This window comes from Mustela lutreola, chromosome 9, assembly GCF_030435805.1.
Source record: "Mustela lutreola isolate mMusLut2 chromosome 9, mMusLut2.pri, whole genome shotgun sequence".
Classification (NCBI taxonomy): domain Eukaryota; kingdom Metazoa; phylum Chordata; class Mammalia; order Carnivora; family Mustelidae; genus Mustela; species Mustela lutreola.
This window is the reverse complement of record NC_081298.1, coordinates 92,817,938-92,826,800: the sequence shown is the minus strand read 5'-3', so window position 1 is coordinate 92,826,800 and position 8,863 is coordinate 92,817,938. Positions and strand designations below refer to the sequence as shown.

Here is an 8,863-nt window from a genome sequence, read left to right as displayed (position 1 = left end):
GTAAGAAAAAGAAAAAAGTGTCCAGACAAAAAGGAAGAAGTAAAACTATCTCTATTCACAAATGATGTGATCTTGAATATTAAAAAATCTTAAGAAATCCACTAAAAAATAGTATTAGAACTATTAAACTAGGTCAGCAAGATTGCAGGATACAAGGTCAAAAATGCAAAAAATCAATTGTATTTCTACCCACTTGCAATGAATAATCAAAAGCCAAATTAAGAAAACAAATCAGGGACAGAATAGCCAATGGCCTGCAGAGCAACATGCCTAGGTTTCATTGTGACTACTGCAACACATACTTCACCCATGACGCTCCAGCTGTGAGAAAGATACACTGTAGTAGTTGGAAACACAAAAAGAATGTGAAAGACTGCTATCAGAAATGCATGGAAGAGCAGGCTCAGAGCCTGATCAATAAAACAACCACTGCACTTCAGCAAGGATAGATAACTCCTACGGCATTCTTTGTTCCTCCTCCTCCAGAGGCAATGATCCCACCTCCCCACCAGTCTCCAGATCCTCATTGCCTTGGTATGATGCCAACGCCCCATATGGAGGGCCCTCCCATGATGCCAGTGATGGGCCCTCCTCCTCCTGGGATGATGCCACTGGCACCTGCTCCTGGAATGAGGCCACCTATGGACAGTCACATGCCAATGATGCCTGTACCCCCAGTGGATGAGACTTCTTGCTTGTCCCTTGATGGTGCCCAATCAGCCAGGAATGACTCGACCAGACAGATAAAGAGAGAGGGAGCTTCTTTATATCCATTTTATATTACTTGTTGTACTTCACCAGGAGATCATGGTCCTGTGACTCTGGGTGTTTTCTAACAAGATAACCAGGAAGACTTGCTCCCCCTTCTTATCAAAGAGAGAATAGTTTTTGCAGGGGAGTAGTGGGACAAAAAAAAAAAAAAAAGCAATTTTCATTTCTATTGTGAAATGTGAAATTAAAATTGTCATCTGTTTTAGTTACCAAAAAAAAAAGAAAAAAGAAAACAAATTTTAAAAAATGAAAGTGCATTCACAATAGTATCAAAAAGAATAAAATATTTAGGAATAAACTTAATAAAAGAAATGCAAAATTTATACTCTATTCTAAAAACTACAAAATAGTCTTTTGCTTTAAAGATTTTTATTTATTTATTTATTTGAGAGAGAATGAGTGAGAAAGAGCATGAGAGGGGAGAAGGTAAGAGGGAGAAGCAGACTCCCTGTGGGGCTGGGAGCCCGATGCCGGACTCGATCCCAGGACTCCAGGATCATGACCTGAGCCGAAGGCGGTTGCTTAACCAACTGAGCCACCCAAGTACCCCCAAAACTAAAAAATAGTCTTGAAAGAAATTAAAGAATCTAAATGAATGGAAAAACATCCATGTTCATGGATCAGTAGACTTAACATTGATAAGATGGCAAAACTCCCCAAACTGATCTACAAATTCAACAAAAAACCTATCAGCATTCAGCTAACTTCTGTATAGAAATGGATCAGTTAAGGGCGACTGGGTGGCTCAGTGGGTTAAGCCGCTGCCTTCGGCTCAGGTCATGGTCTCAGGGTCCTGGGATCGAGTCCCGCATCGGGCTCTCTGCTCAGCAGGGAGTCTGCTTCCTCCTCTCTCTCTCTCTGCCTGCCTCTCTGCCTACTTGTGATCTCTCTCTGTCAAATAAATAAATAAAATCTTAAAAAAAAAAAAAAAAGAAAGAAATGGATCAGTTAAGTGTAAAATTCATATGGAGTTGCAAGGGACCAAAATAGTCAAAGCAATCCTGAAAAAGAATAAAGTAAGGTTCACACTTCCCAATTTCAATATTTACTACAAAACAAGAGTAAGCAAGACAGTGTGTTATGGCACAAAGATAGACATATAAACCAATGGAGTAAAAATAAGAGTCCATAAATAAACCTATACATATATGGTCAAAAAGAACAAGGGTGCCCAAAGCATTCGATGGGGAGGAACACTCTTCAACAAACGACGCTGGACAGCCACTTGCAAAAGAACAAAGTGAGAGCCTTATCCCATACCATATGCAAAAATTAGCTTAAAACTGGTCATTAAGGAAATGCAAATCAAAATTACAATGAGATACCATTTCATAACCATAAGGAGATCTACTACAGTAGTTTTTTTAAATAATAACAAGTTTTTGTGAGGATGTGGAGAAATTGAAATTCTTCTGCATTGCTGGTGAGGATATAAAATGATAAAGCCACTATGGAAAATAATTTGGTGGTTCCTACCTAGGAACTAGGTAGAATCTGCCTAGAGATAAACCTAGAATTAGCATGTGACCCAGCAGTTCCACTCCTGGGTATATACTCAAGAGAACTGAAAACATATGTCCACATGGAAACTTTGACATGGATGTTTAGAGCAGAATTTATAATCACCAAAGGGTAGAAATGACCCAAATGTCCATAAACTGATGAATGTGCAAATGAAAAGCAACAGAGTCATACAATGGAATATTACTCAACCATAAAAAGGAATGAAATGTTGGCAAATTCTACAACATGGATGAAACTTGAAAACATTATGCCAAGTGAAAGCCAATCATAAAAGACCATATATTACAGGATTCCATTCATATGAAAGTCCAGAATGGGGAAATCTATAATAGCAGAAAGTACATGGTTGTTTAGGCCTGAGGTGGGGCGGGAAGCTGGGGGTGGGAGGGTTGCTGAAGGGCGCAGGGTTTCTTTTTGAAGCGATAAATGTTCTCAAATGGACTTTGGTGATAGTTGCACAAATCTTTGTGTATCCTAAGACCAGTGAATTGTACACCTTAAATGGGTAAATTGTATGGTATGGGAATTATATCTCTTTCAAGCCGTTTTTTTTTTTTTTTTTTTTTAAATGAAACTCTGTTCCTGCCCCTCACTTCCATACACCCACACAAAGCCATGCTGTCTCCAGATCTATGCCTGGAACTTTTTAAAAGTGGGTCAGCTCAGTCCCTGACTTTAGGAAACTGATCCTTATTTGAGACTTCTGGGCCCTTTTGACAGTTTAAGATAATTGGCTATTTACGCACAAGGGTAAAGGAGTGCTTGGATAATTACTAAAGCCACAGTCCCGAATCACAGGAGTTTGGAGTTTGGAAAAACACATCAACCAACCCAACAGCCAGGTTTCCATGAAAGGAGGCCTCAGCTCCTGATAACTCTCAAGTGCGTTCCTAGCTCACTCCACCCTTCTCCAGCTCCTCCTTTCCCCTTTTGGCAAATTTCCCTCTCCCTCTCCCCTTCTCCCACCCCAACAAACTCTTGACTGAGGAAAAGCAAGAACATTCCTGCCATCCCCTTTCCAACCGAACTCAACCGCCTCCAGCCCCCAGCTCACAGGCTCACTCGTAAAGGCCAACTGAACTCTCTGATCTGAGTTAAAAGCTTTGTGTTGTGTGAGCTAACAAGCTGGGGGTGGGGGGTGCCTTTTCCCTCTAGCTTGGATTACCTAGTTTCCAACTGGGCCAACTCTGGGAGAAACCCTCCCAATCAATGCCTTCAGTTGAGATCTAAATGTCCATGCCTCTTACTCCAGAGGAATAAGAAACAGACCAGAGGAAAAACATGTTGCAACACAATTATTGCATTATTTCTTTATAACCAAGGTCTCCAGGTAGGGGGGTGGGGTGGGGGATGAAAGGTTTTCAGACTTAATGAATAAATGCCTTGTAGTCCACTTGGCTTTTCTTGAAAGAACTCTGGATACATCACAAATGCCCTCTCAGTCTCTATATGCCACCCCCTTCATCAAGGAGGGAGCAGGAGAAATAAAACCCATTTCACAGACCCAGAAATGAAGGCAGTTAAGTATCCTGACAACTTTACTGATCCCCAAACACGTTTTTAGGCTACAACTTTCACCCTCAAATCGATTCTCCACCTTTCTTCATATGTTCCTCCTAGATTCCCACTACTTGCTTTTCCAGGCCAAACCCCCTTCTTCCGTGAGGTCCCTACCAAAAGGCATGCTGATCCTTGCCTTTCTGGAACATGCAAACTGAAGTCACTAATTATAGAGTTATATTGTATTGCATGCTCTAGTCTTTTTCATAGGGATGGAGTGCCCTAGCAGAGTGGTGCCCTAGCAGAGATTAAATTTGGGGGGTGGGGGGATTGTTTGTTTGTTTCTTCATTTTCTTTTTCATAAAGGGAGGTTTCTCTGCTTCTTCCAGGCATTGGCCATGAGGTAAAAGAGCCTAAAAAAATTTTTTTTAATATTTTATTTATTTATTTGACAGAGATCACAAGTAGGCAGAGAGGCAGGCAGAGAGAGAGGAAAGGAAGCAGGCTCCCCGCTGAGCAGAGAGCCCGATGCGGGGCTCGATCCCAGGACCCCGAGATCATGACCCAAGCCAAAGGCAGAGGCTTAAACCACTGAGCCACCCAGGCACCCCGAGCCTAGAAAATTTTTATAGAAAAGAAACAAATATATAAGATTTTTAAGACACGAAAAAGGAAGAACATCTGTTGAGCGAAAACAAACTGAACTCAAACCCAATTGAATGGAAATGGAAAGAAATAACCAATATAGTGTTGGGATGGTTGGTTGGTTATTTATAAAATAAATCAATTTAGATCCATACCCTACACCGTATATCAAAATCAATTCCAGAATGATTAAAAAGCTAAATGGAAAAAAATCAAATCAGAGCTGGTGTGATGGTTAGTTTCACGTGTCTACTTGACTGGGGCACAGGATATCCAGATATTTGGTCAAACATCATTCTGGTTGTTTCCGTGAGGATGTTTTTCAATGAGATTTACGTTTAAATTGATGGACTGAGTAAAGCAGATTGCCCGTCATAATGTATCTGAGCCCCAGAAAATGACTTCTTAAATGTTCCGGTATCAAGAAAGGAAAATGAGGGACGCCTGGGTGGCTCAGCTGGTTAAACATCTGCCTTCGGCTCAGGTCATGATTCCAGGGTCCTGGGATCAGTCCTGTTTGGGGCTGCCAGCTCAGCAAGGAGCCTGCTTCTCCCTCTCCCTCTCCCTCTGCCTGCTGCTTCCCCTGCATGTGCTCTCTTTGTCAAATAAATAAATAAAATCTTTTTTTAAAAAGGCGGGGGGAGGGGTGCCTGGGTGGCTCAGTGGGTTGAGCCGCTGCCTTCGGCTCGGGTCATGATCTCAGGGTCCTGGGATCGAGTCCCATATCGGGCTCAGCAGGGAGCCTGCTTCCTCCTCTCTCTCTCTCTCTCTGCCTGCCTCTCTGCCTACTTGTGATCTCTCTCTGTCAAGTAAATAAATAAAATCTTTAAAAAAAAAAAAGGCGAGGGGAGGAGAGAAGAAGAAAGGAAAGGAAAATGAGGCTCATTTTGATCATAGGATAAAGTACTAAAAGCCTCAGAGCCCCTCCATGAATTGACCCTGCCAACCCAACCCCCTCACTCCGGAGTTCCTCACAGACTCCAGCACTAGCCGGGCGGAGCTCCTCTCAGCTCATCCCAATGCCAAGCTCTCCCCTGTCTCCCCACCTTCATCAGTTCTTCTCTGTGCCTGGAACCATCTCTCCACCCCCAGCCCCTAATTGTTCAAAATGGACCAGAAGTAAAGACCCACAGCTACTTCTGTGGTAGAATGCAGAGAAAGTTTAAGCAGTGGTTCTTAGAAAACGGAACTTTGCCTGTCTGACTTCTACACATCTTTCAGCTCTCGGCCACTGTGAAGCTTTCTCTGTCCTCTCCCCCTTACCCCTCAGAGCACCTTCTTTGAGGTATCACCCAGCAACTTCTCCTCACGCAAGGAAAGGAGCTCCTCCTCCTGCACCTGGAGTTTCCTGGGGGAAGCTGCCTAGGCTCTTGTCTACCTCTCAGTTATGAATACCATGTGAGAGCCATGGAGGATGGTGGGGAAAGGCTGGGTCAGATAGAAGGAACCATCTCACAGACAGCTCAGTAGCTATTTGTAAATTCATTCCAGCATTTCCCCATTGTCGGTATCTATGTAGTTCTTTTCATTCCCCCTTTGAACCAATTGCAGCATCTTTCAGCATCTTATTTCACGATTGAAATAAACCCTCTGATGTGCTCATTTTACCTTTATAAGAGAGTCATAATTTTCCCTCTAAAAATTATCCAATAATTACCTACAAGACAGAATGTCAGTCAGCCATTAAAAATTAGGTTTACAGAGTTCTTGCTTGGCTTGAATGATAAGAAAGCTGTTTAAGAAACAATGTCAGGGGAAGAGAACAGGATACAAGAGTGAAAAATACAATGTGATTCAACTACATCAAAAATGTAAAGGAAATCAAATGCAAAGAAATAAGACAAGATAGAAATAGGAATTGCCAGTAGTCAACACTTAAGTACTAGGAGCCTGAGGTGGGGGCGGGGATGTTCCTGCTTCTTTATCTTTTCTGCACTGGGCACATTTTTATGGTGAACATGAACTCCTTTTAAAATGACACACACACGGTCCTTGAAGAGGAAAAAATAAAACATATTCTGTACTCAAAGCAAGACCTGAGACACTGAGAAACAGGTAGAGCCAGGATTAGGAAACAAACAGCACCTGGAAGACAGTAATGACCAAGTGCTCCACAGCGGGGATAGCGCTGGCCTTTGGCCAAGAACCTGAAGGGCCTCTTGCATTTCATGGGTATTTTTTATTTTCCTTTTTCACAATGGAAGTATGCATGGCTCCATGTTTGCTCCTAAGAAAACAACCTCTAGACTAATCAGTGTAAAATAAATAAAGATTTAAATTTAAATTATATGTATGGCCTGGAAAAACACCTACCCAGCCTTTAATCTCCACCAAGATGCTCATTAGGCAGGTTCGTGAATGCTTATTACCTGTCCCTCTCAGAGATAGTACCAGGGCCTTTTTTCTTTTTTTTTTTTTTTCCATGGGGAGACCTACCAGAACCACATTCTGGACCCTTCCAGAATTACATAAACCAGAAAAACATTCCAAAACTTCACGCTTCGCAGATGTCAGTCACTGGTGCAAAAAGACACCTGTCACGTAAAGATGGAAGCTTCATGCTCAAATAAGGCAATGCGTTTGTTGATACCCATTTTTATATCTTCTTTTATGATAACCGTATCTGTGTAGGTTTGTCAGGAGCTTTTCTTAGGCCAAAGCTCAGCTCCCTCCCGCTTCCCCACTCACCCTAGGTCTGATTGGCTCACAGTTGTCACCACAGTAGAGAGAAGGAGAGAAGTCAGGGGGAACGGTGAGCCTGTGGAGTTCACTGGTAGCTCAAGCCCTCCATTCGCCCCAAGTGCCCTGCCTCTGGGAAGGGAGAGGTGGGTCAGCAATGAAATCCAGTCTCATCCATTTGCAGACGATGAAAGTCGTCCCTCCCAGCTCTTGCCTGAGTAAAAATTAATTCACAGAGCGATCGTGAGGACTCGAGGAGGGGAGTGCTGTAAGGAGGCTTGGAGAGCAAGGGATCTGCAAGAATGGAGAGCATAGGGCACTGCACCCTGGTTGCTGAGGGAAAGCGTTCATCCTGGCCACTTCTCATTTGGGGCCACCCTTAGGATATTCATGTTTATTATTTGGACCACCTGCTATGGACTAAACTGTGTGGCCCCCCCCCAAAATTCATATGTTGAAGCCCTCACCCCCAGTGTGACTATATGTGGAGATGGGGCCTTTAGGAGATGATGCAGATTGAATGAGGTCATAGGAGTGGCGCCCTGATTCTACAGGATTGGTGTTCTTGTAGGAAAAGATACTGGAGAATGCACTTCCTCTCTCCTTGTAGTACTCAGAGAGAAGACCTTGTGAGAACAAAGCAGCCATCCCCAGCTGGGAAGAGAGGCCTCATCAGAAACCCACCGTGCGGGGTGCCTGAGTGGCTCAGTGGGTTAAGCCTCTCCCTTTGGCTCAGGTCCTGATCTCGAGGTCCTGGGATCGAGCCCCACATTGGGCTCTCTGCTCAATGGGAGGCTACTTCCTCCTCTCTCTCTGCCTGCCTCTCTGACTACTTGTGAACTCTGTTTCTCTCTCTCTCTCTCTCTCTCTGCACCAGATAAACAAATAAAATCTTTTTTTTTCCTTTAATACTTTATTTATTTTTTTTTAATTTTTTATTTTTTATAAACATATATTTTTATCCCCAGGGGTACAGGTCTGTGAATCACCAGGTTTACACACTTCACAGCACTCACCAAATCACATACCCTCCCCAATGTCCATAATCCCACCCCCTTCTCCCAAACCCCCTCCCCCCAGCAACCCTCAGTTTGTTTTGTGAGATTAAGAGTCACTTATGGTTTGTCTCCCTCCCAATCCCATCTTGTTTCATTTATTCTTCTTCTACCCACTTAAGCCTCCATGTTGTATCACCACTTCCTCATATCAGGGAGATCATATGATAGTTGTCTTTCTCTGCTTGACTTATTTCACTAAGCATGATGCGCTCTAGTTCCATCCATGTTGTTGCAAATGGCAAGATTTCATTTCTTTTGATGGCTGCATAGTATTCCATTGTGTATATATACCACATCTTCTTGATCCATTCATCTGTTGATGGACATCTAGGTTCTTTCCATAGTTTGGCTATTGTGGACATTGCTGCTATAAACATTCGGGTGCATGTGCCCCTTTGGATCACTACATTTGTATCTTTAGGGTAAATACCCAATAGTGCAATTGCTGGGTCATAGGGCAGTTCTATTTTCAACATTTTGAGGAACCTCCATGCTGTTTTCCAGAGTGGCTGCACCAGCTTGCATTCCCACCAACAGTGTAGGAGGGTTCCCCTTTCTCCGCATCCTCGCCAGCATCTGTCATTTCCTGACTTGTTGATTTTAGCCATTCTGACTGGTGTGAGGTGATATCTCATTGTGGTTTTGATTTGTATTTCCTTGATGCCGAGTGATATGGAGCACTTTTT

The 8,863-nt window shown here is 43.1% G+C and overlaps 1 pseudogene; it reads left to right on the top strand.

Moving 5' to 3' along the window:
- The first annotated feature begins 266 nt into the window (after nucleotides 1-266).
- Nucleotides 267-747, top strand: LOC131808269 (U1 small nuclear ribonucleoprotein C-like; annotated as a pseudogene).
- The last annotated feature ends 8,116 nt before the right edge of the window (nucleotides 748-8,863 follow it).